Below are 16,812 nucleotides of genomic sequence, written 5' to 3' on the forward strand. Positions count from 1 at the left end.
ATGTTGTTTTCATGTCTTTGCATAAGCTTCAATATATCCTTTATTCATGCTTTAGATCACTTTGCATCTTGATTTAGAGCATTTACATCGTCATTTACAAGCAATTAGGGTTTACTTTCTAGGTTGCTCTAGTTTGCTTGCTTGCATTTTAGGACCTTGCACACACACTAGGTCTGCACACACAATACATTTTACAATACAACTTGGCTATTCGTGGAGGTGGAAATCACCGAAGTGGGGGTTTGACTAAGGCAAAACCCTATATAGCCGCCCATACCCTTTTCAGATATAAGTGCAGGTTTCGGGACTCGGACGACGCCGCAGGTGACAGATCCGGGAAAAGCAGGTTGAGACAGCACTCCACATCAAATTGCAGAGCAAAAGACCTGGACAGGGGCGCTGAGTGCCCTGGTCCTACCAGGACAGGGGCGCTAGGTGCCCTGGTCCCTGGGACAGAGGCGCTGGGCGCCCTGGTCCTCCTAACAGACAGCGTTTCCGACAGTTTTCCAGAGTGCAAAATAGCAGTTTCTGGAGCAGTTTTAGGGGCAGAATCAGGACAGTGGCGCCCGCGCCCCCATCCCGAACATTTTCATTCATATTTTAACACCGGGTACGCATTTACATTTTTGTCTTATCCTTGTGTTTACAGCTTTCCATTGTTTAAGTTCAATTTTGCAATCTTGTCATTAGTTCATACTTGCACTTTGGGGTTAAGGATTGAACTTGCATCATTCTATCTTTCAATTACAACAAAGGAATGGAAATCCTAATAGGTATCCCATGGCTCTCTCTTCCACAAAAAGAAGTAGCCAATTGTGTGATACCTCTAGGCTCTTTCGTATTCCACAAGTGTGTGGTTGAAAGTGAGATTAGGGCATGTTTGCTTACTATCACTTTTTCTCCTACACAGTAATTATAAGACATAATTTACACCAACAATTATTCATGTAACTATATAAGTTAGAACACTTAGCATTTCATAATTTTATTAGTTAGAAGGGTAATTCTTTTCTTGTTATGATTTTATGATGAAAGAAAGTTCAATGTTAAAATGATTGATAGGATCATCTTTCTTCAATCATGTAATCATTCACATTTTATTTTATAGAGGAATTGATCAATACATGTTTTTGTAATGGTTATTATTTTTTTTATGTTGATTAGTGAACATAATTCAAGTGTACTTGGAAAAACTAGTATCGTTCAATATAAATGGTTCTTTTGGTTCACACTTATGGGTAATGTCATAATGATCAAGATTTTGCATCTATGGCCTGATAAAGCTACAATAACGACGTGTGTGGAATCATCCCTATAAATCATCAGGAAGTAATAAGGGACATCATAGAGATAAAATTCAAGGGTTGGAAAAATCCCCCTTGAATCGATAATATAATAAGATACCACATAATGAACAAACATTTGCTAGTAAAAATCGTAGAAAACCCAATAGGTTTTGGTTATGTGAAGTTATTGAATTCATTCTACTTATATAAAATGATTTCTTATTTTGATACATGCGTCAAGAGTGACGTAATCATAGAATTAAGACTTATATGAAATAGGTAAACAAGTAAAAGGGTCACCATAGACCATTTTACTTTATGAGCTTCCCATTGTGGGTAGCAACCACAGAGGAACTATTTGGGACAACGACCCTAAAAAGTGTCATGTACCTACCATACACTTCACATAAAACTTAGATAGAAAACCAAACTACATATATATTATACCTTGATCCCATGTTGAAATGGTGTATGTAGGCAATCTAGGGACGGAGTTGTCTCTAGTACATAGGGAATCAAGGATGGGGTTTTAGGAAGGTGCCATATTGATAAGGATCAAAGTAAATCAAGATAATTTATTTGAGTGAAGGGATGGGGATAAAAATATCTAATATACAGTTAAGATAAAATATATTCTTTGTATACATGGAAGGAATCCCATATGGATTCGTTTGACTCCCCAAGGCTTTAGGACAAATTATAAGGTAGTAATCAAGCTATTTACATATACTCCTGTAGACAATGATCTTGATGTACTTCCATTAGCGGAGTGTAGTCTCTAGGAGCTTAGGGAAATGAATTGTCCCTAAGTTTAAGTTGATGGCCAGAGTATTATGTTCATATCTTGTTTGATGGATGTATGCTTAACTTGTATGGTTAGATGTCTAACCTATATGGTTAGATGCCTATCTCATATGGATGGAAGTACCTGAGTGTGATGTGGTGAAAAGGGATGAGAGGAGATCAAGTGGAAAGCTTTATTCCCCTCAAAATAAGGATGTGAAAGTTTCACAAAGGATTCCCTTCAACTTCTTACTCACATTACATTTAAAAGAGGGGGGTTGAATTCACTAGATCCAATCCCAAATGGAAATAGATTGTATGCTAAGTGAATTGCAGGGAATTGACAATGAATTTGGAAAGTAAAGTAACCCTCTTTAAAAATAGACAAGTTGAATTAAATGAATTGAAACTAAGTATGGAGATGACAAAGAAATGATTATATCTTGAGATAGAAATGTAGGATGAATTTGTACACCTGAAATTAACAATAAAATATCAAGTCGAATCTCCCCTATAAATTTGAGCAAAAGTTGTCGGGACCAGGTTGAAAGTGTACTTGGTCCTCTGAAAAATCCATGCACCAAAAAGGGTTTTTCCGTCTCTGAAAATGAAGCCTAAACCTGCAATTACAGCTACACACCTACAACCTACACATAGAAAAGAGAGGAAATGTTGTTGGGATTGGGGATTTGTTATTGTTGAAATGTGGTGATTGATCAGCAAAGTACTATACACTCATCACGTATCCTCGTCGGGGTCCAAGGCCGGGCAGGGGTTCGGGGGCAGCAACCCTCGAGAAAAGCAGGGGTTTGGGGGCAGGAGCCCCCGAGAAAAAAAAAATTTTACCGTTTTTCGTTGATGAAAATCGACATTGTAATAAAACCCTAAAACGGCCGACTTTGTTTGTTGCCCTAAAAATGCATGTTATAAGCGGCTGGAATGCTTAAGGCATTGTATGGTTGATGTACTATTTTTGCTAGATAATAAGAAAGATTGGACGGCTGTGTATGGTGGATGTACTATTTCTTATGAAGCGTCTATTTAATTTGAAAATGAGTGAGGGAGGATCTGTAGCGGAGCACTTAAATGAATTTAATACAATTACCAGTCAATTATCTTCGGTAAAAATTACTTTTGCAGAAGAGGTTAGGGCTCTCTTGATTTTATATTCTTTGCCAGAAAGCTGGAATAGCTTGGTTATGGATGTAAGTAACTTTGTCTCTGTTTAAAATACTTTGGTATTTGATGATATTGTTGGTGTTATCCTAAGCGAGGAAATGTGAGGGAAAAGCACAGGTGAAACTCCAACATCATCGGGTAGTGTTTTGAATGTGGAGAACAGAGGAAGATCAAAGGAAAGAGGAAAAGGCCCTGGGAATGAGAAGTCACGAGGGAAGTCAAAGAAAGGACTCTCTCAATCTAGAGGAAAGAAAGATTGTTGGTACTGCGAAAAGCCTGGTCATCTAAAGAAAGACTACTAGTCTCAGAAAAACAAAGAAGGAGACAAAAATGAAAATGATAGTAAGGAAGCTAATATTGCAAGTAATACTTTACAAGATGCTTTAATCTTATGTTTGGATAATGTTAATGATTCCTGGATAATAGATTCTGGGGCTTCATTTCATGCTACACCCCATAGAAAATATTTTCTAGATTATGTTCAAGGTGATTTTGGACAGGTGTATTTGGGTGATGATGAGCTCTGTCAAATTTTTGGAAAAGGAAAGATAAAGATCAAGTTGCAGAATGGAAATGACTGGTTTCTGCAGGAGGTAAGACATGTTCCTAATTTAAGAAGAAATTTAATTTCTGCAGGGCAACTAGGTAGTGAAGGTTGCATAGTTACCCTCTAGGACAGTATGTGGAAGGTCGCTAAAGGGTCATTAGTAATAGCTAAAGGTGCGAAGGTAGGCACATATATCTGTGTACAGGTAACACTTACTCTACCCTAGCTACTACAGATAAAGTTATTCTAGGGACAACAACAATAAATATTGCAAGAACAGATTCGATAATGTGGCACCATAGGCTTGGGCACATGAGTGAGAAAGGGATGAAAACCCTTCACTCCAAAAATCTATTGCCAGGACTAAAGAAGATTGATTTAGAGTTCTGTGAAAACTGTGTTTATGGTAAACAGAAAAGAGTCAGATTTCTCAAGGTTGGGAAAGAGAAGAAGAGTGAGAAGTTAGAGCTTGTACATTCAGATGTATGGGGACCGGCTCAGGTATCATCTCTTGGTGGCTCTTGTTATTATGTTATTTTTATTGATGACTCAACCAGAAAAACATGGGTATATTTCCTAAAACAAAAATCAGATGTTTTTGAAACTTTTAAGAAATGGAAAGCTTTGGTTGAGAATGAGACAAGAAAAAAGTTGAAGTGTCTCAGATCGGATAATGGAGGTGAGTATTGCAGCAAAGCATTTGAAGATTACTGCTCCTTAAATGGGATTCAAAAGTAGAAGACAGTTCCAGGAACTCCACAGGAAAATGGTGTGTCAGAGAGAATGAATAGGACTATCATGGAACGCGCAAGGAGCATGAGATTGCATGTTGGATTGCCCTTACATTTTTGGGCAAATGTTGTACATACTGCTGTCTATTTGATAAATAGAGGACTTTCAACCCCTTTGGATGGTGGTATTCCAGAGGAGGCATGGACTGGTAAAAAGGTAAATTATTCTTTTCTAAAAAAATTTGGTTGTGAAGCTTTTGTCCATGTTGATAAAGAAAACAGAACCAAGCTTGATGCTAAATCTCAAAAATGTACCTTCATTGGATATGGGATAGCTGAATATGGCTATCAGTTATGGGATTTTGAAAATAAGAAAATAATTAGAAGTAGAGATGTTATATTCAATGAGAAGGTTATGTATAAAGAACAGATGCAAGAAAAGAAGCATGAATAGGACAAACAAGAATATGTGGTGTTGGATGAGATTCCTGAAAATGAAATGCCATAGGTACCTGATTCTCAGCAAAAACAAATTGTCCCACAAACTCCTGTAAGTGTTAGATGTTCTACAAGGATAAGTAGAACCCCTGAAAGATTTTCTCCTTCTTTGTATTCTATTTTATTAACGGATTCTGGTGAACCAGAAGAATATGAAGAAGCAATGCAGGTAGATGCCAAACAACAGTGGGAGCTAGGCATGAAAGAGGAGATGGACTCCTTGATGAAAAATAAGACTTGGGACTTAGTCCCTTTACCTGCAGAAAAAAGAGCCTTGCCTAACAAATGGTTTTATCGACTAAAGGAGGAGGAAGGAGGTCAGAAAAGATATAAGGCCAGACTTGTGGTAAAAGGTTTTGCATAGAAAAAGGGTATAGATTATGATGAAATATTTTTTTCAGTTGTAAAAATGACTTCAATTAGAACTGTACTTAGTCTTGTGGCTGCAGATGATTTACATCTTGAACAATTAGATGTCAAAACAGCTTTACTCCATGGAGATTTGGAGGAGGAAACTTACATGTTGCAACCACAGTGATATGAGGTCAAAGGTAAGGAGAACTTGGTGTGCAAGTTGAAGAAAAGTCTGTATGGCCTAAAGCAAGCACCCCGACAATGGTATTTAAAATTTGATAGTTTCATGGCTGAACACAGTTATCATAGATGTCATTTTGATCATTGTGTATATTTTAAGAGATTTGATAATGGCAGTTATATTATCCTGTTGCTTTATGTTGATGACATGCTTGTTGCTGGGTCTAACATGCAACATATAAATGATCTTAAACAGATTTTAGCCAGGTCATTTGCTATGAAGGATTTGGGTGCAGCTAAGCAAATTCTTGGTATGAGGATTACACGGGACAGGAAAAATAGAACCTTGAATTTGTCCCAAAGTGAGTATATAAAGAAGGTGTTGAAAAGATTTAACATGCAGGATGCAAAAGCAATTAGTACACCTTTGGCTAGTCATTTCAAATTGACTAAGGAGATGTGCCCAAAGGCATAGGAAGAGGTTAATAAAATGTCTAACATCCCGTATTCATCAACTGTTGGTAGTCTGATGTATGCAATGGTATGCACAAGGCTAGATATTGCACATGCAATGGGAGTTGTGAGCAGGTTTATGAGTAATCCGGGTATGGGATATTGGAATGCTATGAAATGGATTCTTCGATATTTTAAAGGAACTACTACGAAGGCATTATGTTTCAAAGGATCTAATGTTGCTCTGAGCGGATTTGTTGACTCTGATCTGGTAGGTGATATTGATTCATGGAGGAGTACTACAGGGTATGTTTTTACTATAGGGGGAATTGCAATCAATTGGATTTCTAGGCTGCAAAAGGCTGTTGCACTTTCAACCACTGAAGCTGAGTATGTTGCTGCTACAGAAGCCAGCAAGGAGATGATTTGGTTGCAATGTTTTCTAGAAGAATTGGGTCAGACACTAGAGGATAGCCCATTGTATACTGATAGCTAGAGTGCCATTCATCTTGTGAAGAACTCTGCTTTTCATTCAAGGACAAAGCACATTCATCTCAGGTACCACTTCATCCGGACTATTTTGGAGGAGGGTCAATTATGGCTTGCGAAGATTCACACAAGTGAGAATCCTGCCGATATGTTCACAAAGGCAATTCCACAGGAGAAGCTGATTTCTTCATCAGTTTCTGTTGGTCTTCTTCATTGATAATTATGGAATTTATACCAGTCGAGTCCTAGTGTTTTATCCAATGGATGCTGCATGTACAGTGGTGTCGTGTAGTATCAGTCTCCAAGTAGGAGATTGTTCGATGTGGAGCCTGATCAATCTCCAAGTGGGAGATTGTTGAAATGTGGTGACTGATTAGCAAAGTATTGCACACTTAGCATGTATCCTCACCGGGGTCCGGGGTCGAACTGAGCCCCGGGCAAGGGTTTGGGGGCGGCAGCCCCCGAGAAAAGAAGGGGTTCGAAGGTGGGGGCACCCAAGAAAAAAAAAAATTTGCCATTTTTCGTTGATGAAAATCAACATTGTAATAAAACCCTAAAAAGGCCGACTTTGTTTGTTGCCCTAAAAATGCATGTTATAAGCGGCTGGGATGCTTAAGGCATTGTATGGTTGATGTACTATTTTTGTTGGATAATAAGAAAGATTGGACGGCTATGTATGGTGGACATAACCCATTCTGGGTGAACCACGTTAAATATTTGTGTTATCTATGTCCTGTTTTATTTCTTTATCTTTTATATTTAAATCTACATATAATTGTTAGTTCATATTTGCTTCGGATCTGCTTGAATCCCTAACAGAAAGTGTACTTGGTCCTCTGAAAAATCCATGCACCAAAAAGGGTTTTTCCATCTCTGAAAATGAAGCCTAAACCTACAATTACAGCTACACACCTACAACCTACACATAGAAAAGAGAGGAAATGTTGTTGGGATTGGGGATTTGCCTTCAGGTCAAACCCTGATTTGGAATAAATCAAATGATGAAAAATACTTGCAAGTAAATGAAAGGAAATGTTTGAAGTAGAATTCACCTCAAGAGAGCATGCAATTGAAATGATGATAGAGTTATTTGAAAGGATATGTGGAATAGAATGTGAAGATGGTGAAAAGGAGAGTGAGGTGGATTAGTTAGTAAACATGCAAATCAAACATGAAAGCATATGAAATCAAAAGACATAACTTAAATCACATGAAAACATGAATAAGATGCACATACCTCACAATCTTTTTACCTTCTCCTTCGGATGGAGCTTAGATGGAGTTGAAGTGCGCCCAATGTGCCTCCAACTTGATGTTGATTTGCTCCTTGCTTGCTTGATGTGGATGGCTCTCCAATATTATGCACAAATGGATAAAAACGGATCTTGAGAAATGATATGGATGAGAGATGATTTTGGCATGGTAAGGATGCTATGGTGATTTTCTAGGCTCAAATTAACAGCATAATCTTACTAAACTTGGAGATGATAAATGAAGGGATGGAGTCCTCAATTTATAGGAAGAGGAGAGGAAGAATGGATGGCTAGGATGGACCCAAGATGAAGGGCTAGGATTTCTTGTGAGCTCACACAAGGCCCAAGAGAGGGTGTGGAGACCAAGAGATATGTCTTAAAGGCATTTCTTGTCTCCACGCTCCTCAAGGTGCATTGGAAAGACTTTCCAATGTGCCTTAAGAAGAGAAAGGGATGGGACATTCCTAGAAGAATGGGGAGGAAGAATTTTAAATTCTTCAAAAAGGGATGATCATGGGGATTGGAAGAATAAGAAGGAATTAAAAATTCCTTGGGAGATGAGATGCCTAGAGGAATGTGAGATAAAAATCTCACATTCACCTAGGAAAAGAGCATTTAAGAATAGTGGTTGGATGGAAGGGACAAGGAGTTGACTTTATGGCTAATCATGATGATTAGCCATAAAGTCAACTCATTAGGAGGGGGATTAGAGGAAAGGTTAGGTGGGATAGGATTTGTAGGAGGATTTGACTAGGAGAGAGAATGAGTGGAGGGAATTAAAAATTAGAAGAATAAGGTTAAGTGAGTTTAGGGAGTTTCTAGAAGAATTTATTAGGTTAATGATGGATTAGGAAGATGATTTGTAGGAATCATGTAGGTTAACTAATTAATTGAAATTAATTAGCTAAGAGGAGGATTTGAGAAGATTTAATTTTTACAAGAATAAAAAGAGGGGTTGATTTATTAAATAAATCAATCACATACTATAGTGACAGTATTAATTATAATTAATTAATATTGAGGAGAATTTGCATAATTAATTAATAAATTAATTATGTGAGGAATCAAAAATAATAAAAATAATTATTTTTGAGTGTCTACATTTTGCCCCTCTTTTACGCAACGACAAATTTGGCGATGGGTAGAAGATAGAAGAAGAAGAATAAGATGCCCCAGCATAAAGTGTGGGAGGTGTATGCCCCTTCGAGAATTTTTTAGGAAAAAGACAAAAAAAAATTCTCGAAAATAAAGGAAGAAGAATTTAGGTATGTGCAAGATCATAGTGTGCCAAAACAGACCCTTAAGTGGCAATGAAATTTCAAAAACTTAGAGTTATGCAACTTGACATGAAAAATTGAATAAGTTATGAACATTATTTTTAAAATATGTAAGAAGAGAATCTATAGAAAATTGAATGTAGTTTCTAAGCTACTAGTTATTTTTTGAAAACAAAAAATCCTATTTGATGAAAAATTCAAATTTCAATGCAGTGATACAAAAATTTCAGGAAAAAGATAAGAAGTAGGTGTATGTCTGACCACCCTAATCACAATCAAATCATAATATTTTTTTATAAGATTTATAATATAAGTATTAGACTCATGTCTGGATGTGAAACATATTTTTTTATAATTTTTTATAAAGTAAATAATTATTTATGATTTTTTTACTACAGCTTTTGAGAAATTCAGAAACTCCTACGTCTGACCACCTTAACTTGGTCAAAACCTTATGAAATTCAATTTTTTTTAATTTTTCCCTATAGTAGACGAAGCATAGGATGTGACGCATGTTTCAGATTCAAAAAATGTTATGCGGTTTGAAAGTTATGAGTATTTTTCAATCAGTCTATCAATCAAGACTTTTGTCAGAATTCAATTAGAAAATAAATAATAATTATTTATTAAAGTCGAAATAAGACAAACCTTATATTGTTGTAAATCTAAGAACATCCTTAAAAAACCCTTTTCATTTTATCAATTTTGGCTATAAAAAAAGTCATCAGCCACCAGTGTAAAGTCTAAAAAATCAAGGAATACTGAAAAACACGTTTTTTCAGTTGACTTTCCAGGCTTGTCACTTCCAAGCCAAATTTCAAAGAAAACCCGAACCAAAATATGGAGGGAAAAATTTATGTTTTAAAATTCCAATTTTTGAAAAAATAAAAAAATATATTTTAGTAAATTGGGCATAACTTTTGCATTTTATATCGAAATTTTGATTTTTTACAAGCGTTGGAAAGGTAATTAAGAGCTCTATGATATGGAATAGGTATATTTTCAATTATGTGTTCTAAAAAATAATTATAACTCATTTAAATTCATCCTTCATTTTTAAAACATAAAAAACTCATCACTTTTTCATTTGATTTCCCTATTGCATGATTTTTGTAACAATCATCTCAAAATAAATTAAATAAGTAATTAATTAATAATAGAAAATTTATGAATTTTATTGAGTTCGATAAATTTTGATAAACCATGTTATCTATGTTTTTTCCTTTCTCCACCTCTCTCTCCTAAACCTGTCACTCCACCTATTTGTTTCTTCCTCCCTCTCTTTTGTCCATATTTATACATATCTCTCTAGACCTATATCTCTAACTATCAATGAATGTCTCATTAAATCTCTCAAGCTCTACAAGGTGCTTATATTTCTACCTCTTCATAATTTCCTCCTCTATGTCACTCTCTCTTCCCTAAGATCTAGAATAGTCTTTCTGCATTTTCTTCTCATCTCTAGCAACAAAATTCAGAGGAGACAAGGAAAGGCGTAGGGAAGTATCAAAAAAGGAGAGGGGGAGAAAGGTGAGAAGGAGATATTAATTGGGGGGAAGAGAGAGTATGAGAGAGACCTATAAGTAATTAGGTCGAAGGCAAAGAGAGAGAGGGAGGGGTGATTGGGGTGAAGAGAGAATGAGAGGGAGAGTTTGAGATTATTAGGGGGTAGGAGGAGAGGGGGAGAGGGGAAAGTATCAACAAAGAGAGAAGAGAGATGGGGATAGAGGTGAAGAGAGACATAGAGAGTAATTAGGGGGTGGGTAGAGGGGGAGAGGGAAGTATCTATAAACCCATAGGAGGAGAGAGGTGATCAAGGGTAATTGAGGAAAAAAATAATGTGAGAGAGAATATGGTGTCCTAAAGGGTCATATGGTGTCTCATGAACCTATAGGACACCATATGACACCTTAAGACACCATATGATGTTGTTATAAGTCTTATGGTGTTCTAAGGGGTCATATGGTGTTCTATGAGCCTTTAGGACACCATATGGTGTCATTAGGGGTCTATGGTGTGTTAAGGGGTCATATGGTATCCTATGACCCCTTAGGACACCATATGACCCCTTAGGTATTTTTAGGGGTCATATTATGTCTGAACAAGTCATATGGTGTCGTTGGGGGTTGTATGGTGTGCTAAGGGGTCGTATTGTTTCCTAAGGAGTCACAAGACATCGTATGACCCCTTAGACACTATATGATCCATTAGGTTTTGTTAGGGCTAATACTATGTCCTAAGAGGTCATATGCTATCCCATGACCCTTTAGGGAACCATATGACCCCTTAGGACATCATATGGTGTCATTATGGGTCTTATGGTGTCCTAAGGGATCATATGGTGTTCTATAACCCCTTAGGACACCATATGACCCCTTAGGACATTATATGACCCCTTAGGATACCATACAATACCTTGGGACACCATATGATGTTGTAAGGAGTCGTATGGTGTCCTAAGGGGTCATATGGTGTCCTATGAACCCTTAGAACACTATATGACCCATTAGGTGTCATCAAAGGTCTTATTGTGTCCTAATGGGTCATATGGTGTTGTATGACCCCTTAGGACACCATATGCTTGGGAGACTATATGGTGATATGGGTCGTATGGTGTCCTATGACACCTTAGCACACCATATGACCCCTTAGGATACCATTTGGTGTTTTTATGTGTTGTATGGTGTCCTATGACCCCTTAGGTGTCATTAGGGTTTATTTTATATCCTAAGGGGTCATATTGTGTCCTAAGGGGTCATACGGTGTCCTATGACCCCTTAGGACACTATATGACGTCATTAGGGGTCATATTATGTCCTAAGGGGTCATATTGTGTCTTATGACCCCTTAGAACACCACATGATGTCGTTATGGGTCGTATGGTGTTCTAAGGGGTCATATGGTGTTCTGTGAACCCTTAGGACACCATTTTTATGTTGTTATGGGTTGTATGGTCTCCTAAGGGGTCATATGGTGTCCTATGACCCCTTAGGACACCATATGGTTTTATTATGTGTCGTATGGTTTCCTAAGGGGTCATATGGTGTTCTATGACCTCTTAGGACACCATATGGTTTCATTAAGGGTCGTATGGTGTGCTAAGGGGTCATATGGTGTCCTATGATCCTTTATAACAACATATGACCCCTTAGGTATCGTTAGGTGTCATTTTGTGTCGTTAGGGGTAATATGATGTCCTATGACCCCTTAGGATACAATATGACCCCTTAGGTGTTGTTAGGGGTCATATTGTGTCCTAACGGGTCATATAGTGTCCTACGACCCCTTAGGACACCATATGGTGTCATTTGGGATTGTATGGTGTGCTAAGGGGTCATATTGTGTCCTGAAGATTCCTAGGACATCTTATAACCTCTCAGGACACCATATGACCCCTTAGATATTGTTAGGGGTCATATTGTGTTGTAAGGGGTCATATGGTGTCTCATGACACCATATGACCCCTTAGGACACCATATCGTGTCGTTATGGGTCTTCTTGTGTTATAAGGGGTCATATGGTGTTCTAAGGGGTCACATGGTTTTATATGACACCTTAGGATACCATATGACACCTTAGGACACCATATGGTGTGGTAAAGGGTTGTATGGTGTAATAAGGGGTCATATGGTGTTCTATGGGGTCATATGGTTTTGTATGACCCCTTAGGACACTATATAGCGTTGTTAGGGGTCATATTATGTCCTAAGGGGTCATATTGTGTCTTATGACCCCTTAGGACACCACATGGTGTCGTTATGGGTTGTATGGTGTTCTAAGGGGTCATATGGTGTTCTATGACCCTCTAGGACATCATATTATGTTGTTATAGGTCGTATGGTCTCCTAAGGGGTCATATAGTGTCCTATGACCCCTTAGGACACCATATGACCCCTTAGGACACCATATGGTGTTATTATGTGTCGTATGATATCCTAAGGGGTCATATGGTGTTATATGACCCCTTAGGACACCATATAATCTCTTTGAACACCATATGGTGTTGTTAGGGGTCGTATGGAGTGCTAAGGGGTCATATGGTGTCCTATGACCCCTTAGCACACAATATGACCCCTTAGTACACCATACAATGTCCTTAGGGGCCATATGGTGTCCTATGACCCCTTAGGACATAATATGACCCCTTAGGTGTTTTTAGGGGTCATATTATGTCCTAACGGGTTATATGGTGTCCTACAACCCCTTAAGACACCATATGGTGTCGTTAGGGATTGTATGGTGTGCTAAGGGGTCATATTGTGTTCTAAAGATTCCTAGGACATCATATAACCCCTTAGGACACCATATGACCCCTTAGGTATCGTTAGGGGTTGTATTGTATCCTAAGGAGTCATATGGTGTCTCATGACACCATATAACCCCTTAGGACATCATATCATGTGGTTATGGGTCTTATTGTGTTCTAAGGGGTCATATAGTGTTATATGACCCGTTAGGATACCATATGACCCCTTAGGAAACCATATGGTGTCATATGATGTCCTAAGGGGTCATATGGTGTCCTATGACCCCTTAGGACACTATATGATGTTGTTAGGGGTCATATTATGTCCTAAGGGGTAATATTATGTCTTATGACCCCTTAAGACACCACATGCTATCGTTATGGGTTGTATGGTTTTCTAAGGGGTCATATGGTGTTCTATTACCCTCTAAGACACCATATTATATTTTTATGGGTTGTATAGTCCTTTAAGGGGTCATATGGTGTCCTATGACCCCTTAGGACACCATATAGTGTCATTATGCATCGTATGGTGTCCTAAGGGGTCATATGGTGTTCTATGACCCCTTAGGACACTATATGACTCCTTAGGACACCATATGGTGTCATTAGGGGTCATATGGTGTGCTAAGGGGTCAAATGGTGTCCTATGACCCCTTAAGACACCACATGATGTTGTTATGGGTCGTATGGTGTTCTAAGGGGTCATATGGTGTTCTATGACCCTCTAAGACACCATATTATGTTGTTATGGGTTGTATGGTCCTCTAAGGGGTCATATGGTGTTCTATGACCCCTTAGGACACCATATGACTCCTTAGGACACCATATGGTGTCATTAGGGGTCATATGGTGTTCTATGACCCCTTAGGACACCATATGACTCCTTAGGACACCATATGGTGTCATTAGGGGTCATATGGTGTGCTAAGGGGTCAAATGGTGTCCTATGACCCCTTAAGACACCACATGGTATCGTTATGGGTCGTATGGTGTTCTGAGGGGTCATATAGTGTTCTATGACCTTCTAAGACACCATATTATGTTGTTATGGGTTGTATGGTCCTCTTAGGGGTCATATGGTGTCCTATGACCCCTTAGGACACTATATAGTGTCATTAAGCATCATATGGTGTCCTAAGGGGTCATATGGTGTTCTATGGCCCCTTAGGACACAATATAACTCCTTAGGACAGCATATGGTGTCATTAGGGGTCATATGGTGTTCTAAGGGGTCAAATGGTGTCCTATGACCCCTTAGAACACCATATGACCCCTTAGGTATCGTTAGGTGTCATTTTGTGTCGTTAGGGGTCATATGGTGTCCTATGACCCCTTAGGACACAATATGACCCATTAAGACACCATATAGTGTCATTAGGGGTCATATGGTGTCATATGACCCCTTATGACACAATATGACCCCTTAGGTGTTGTTAGGGGTCATATTGTGTCCTAACGGGTCATATGGTGTTCTATGACCCCTTACGACACAATATGACCCCTTAGGACACCATATGGTGTTGTTAGGGATTGTATGGTGTGCTAAGGGGTCATATTGTGTCCTAAAGGTTCCTAAGACATCATATAACCCTTTAGGACACCATATGACCCCTTAGGTATTGTTAGGGGTCATATTGTGTCCTAAGGGTCATATGGTGTCTCCTAACACCATATGACCCCGTAGGACACCATATCATGTTGTTATGGGTCTTCTTGTGTTATAAGGGGTCATATGGTGTTATATGACCCCTTAGGATATGATATGACCCCTTAGGTGTTGTTAGGGGTCATATTATGTCCTACCGGGTTATATGGTTCCCGACGACCCCTTAAGACACCACATGGTGTCATTAGGGGTTGTATGGTGTGATAAGGGGTCATATTGTGTCCTAAAGGTTCCTAGGACATCATATAACCCCTTAGGACACCATATGACCCCTTAGGTATCATTAGGGGTCATATTGTTTCCTAAGGGGTCATATGGTGTCTCATGACACCATATGACCCCTTAGGACACCATATCATGTCGTTATGGGTCTTCTTGTGTTCTAAGGGGTCATATGGTGTTATATGACCCCTTAGGATACCATATGACCCCTTAGGATACCATATGACCCCTTAGGACACCATATGGTGTCCTAAGAGGTCACATGGTGTCCTATGACCCATTGGGACACTATATGACATCGTTAGGGGTCATATTATGTCCTAAGGGGTAATATTGTGTCTTATGACCCCTTAAGACACTAGATGGTGTCGTTATCTATCGTATGGTATTCTAAGGGGTCATAAGGTGTTATATGACCCTCTAGGACACCATATTATGTTGTTATGAGTCATATGGTGTCCTATGACCCCTTAGGACACAATATAGTATCAATATGCATCGTATGGTGTCCTAAGGGGTCATATGGTTTTCTATGACCCCTTATGACACCATATGGTGTCATTAGGGGTCCTATGGTGTGCTAAGGAGTCATATGGTGTCATATGACCCCTTAAAACACCATATAATCCCTTAGATATCGTTAGGTGTCATTTTGTGTCGTTACAGGTCATATGGTCTCCTATGAACTCTTAGGACACAATATGACCCCTTAAGACACCATATAGTGTCGTTAGGGGTCATATGGTGTCCTATGACCCCTTAGGACACACTATGACCCCTTAGGTGTTGTTAGGGGTCATATTGTGTCCTAACGGGTCATATGGTGTCCTACAACCCCTTAGGACATGATATGGTGCAATTAGGGGTTGTATGGTGTGCTAAGGGGTCATATTATGTCCTAAAGGTTTCTAGGACATCATATAACCCCTTAGGACACCATATGACCCCTTAGGTATCGTTAGGGGTCATATTGTGTCCTAAGGGGTCATATGGTGTCTCCTGACACCTTATGACCCCTAAGGACACCATATCATGTCGTTATGGGTCTTCTTGTGTTATAAGGGGTCATATGGTGTTATATGACCCCTTAGGACACCATATGGTGTTGTAAGGGATCGTATGGTGTTATAAGGGATCATATGGTGTCTTATGACCCCTTATGACACTATATGACCCCTTAGGTGTCGTCATGGGTTGTATTGTGTCCTAATTGGTTATATGACGTTCTTTGTCCCCTTAAGACACCATATGACCCCTTGGGACACTATATGGTGCTATGGGTCGTATGGTGTCCTAAGGGGTCATATGGTGTCCTATGACCCCTTAAGACACCATATGACCCTTTAGGATGCAACATTGTGTCATTAGGGGTTGTATGGTGTCCTAAGGGGTCATTTGGTGTCGTATGACCCCTTAAGACACCATATGGTGTCATTAGGGATCTTATTGTGTCTTAAGGGGTCATATGGTGTTTTATGACCCCTTATGACACCATATGACCCCTCGGGAGACCATATGGTGTCGTTAGGGGTCATATGATGTTCTATGACCCCTTAGGACATGATATAACCCCTTAGGAGACCATATATACTAATTTTCAAATAAGGAGAGATATAAGGGTGAAGAGAGATGAAGAACTAAAGAG

The sequence above is a fragment of the Cryptomeria japonica genome, chromosome 2 (genome assembly GCF_030272615.1).
Source record: "Cryptomeria japonica chromosome 2, Sugi_1.0, whole genome shotgun sequence".
NCBI lineage: Eukaryota > Viridiplantae > Streptophyta > Pinopsida > Cupressales > Cupressaceae > Cryptomeria > Cryptomeria japonica.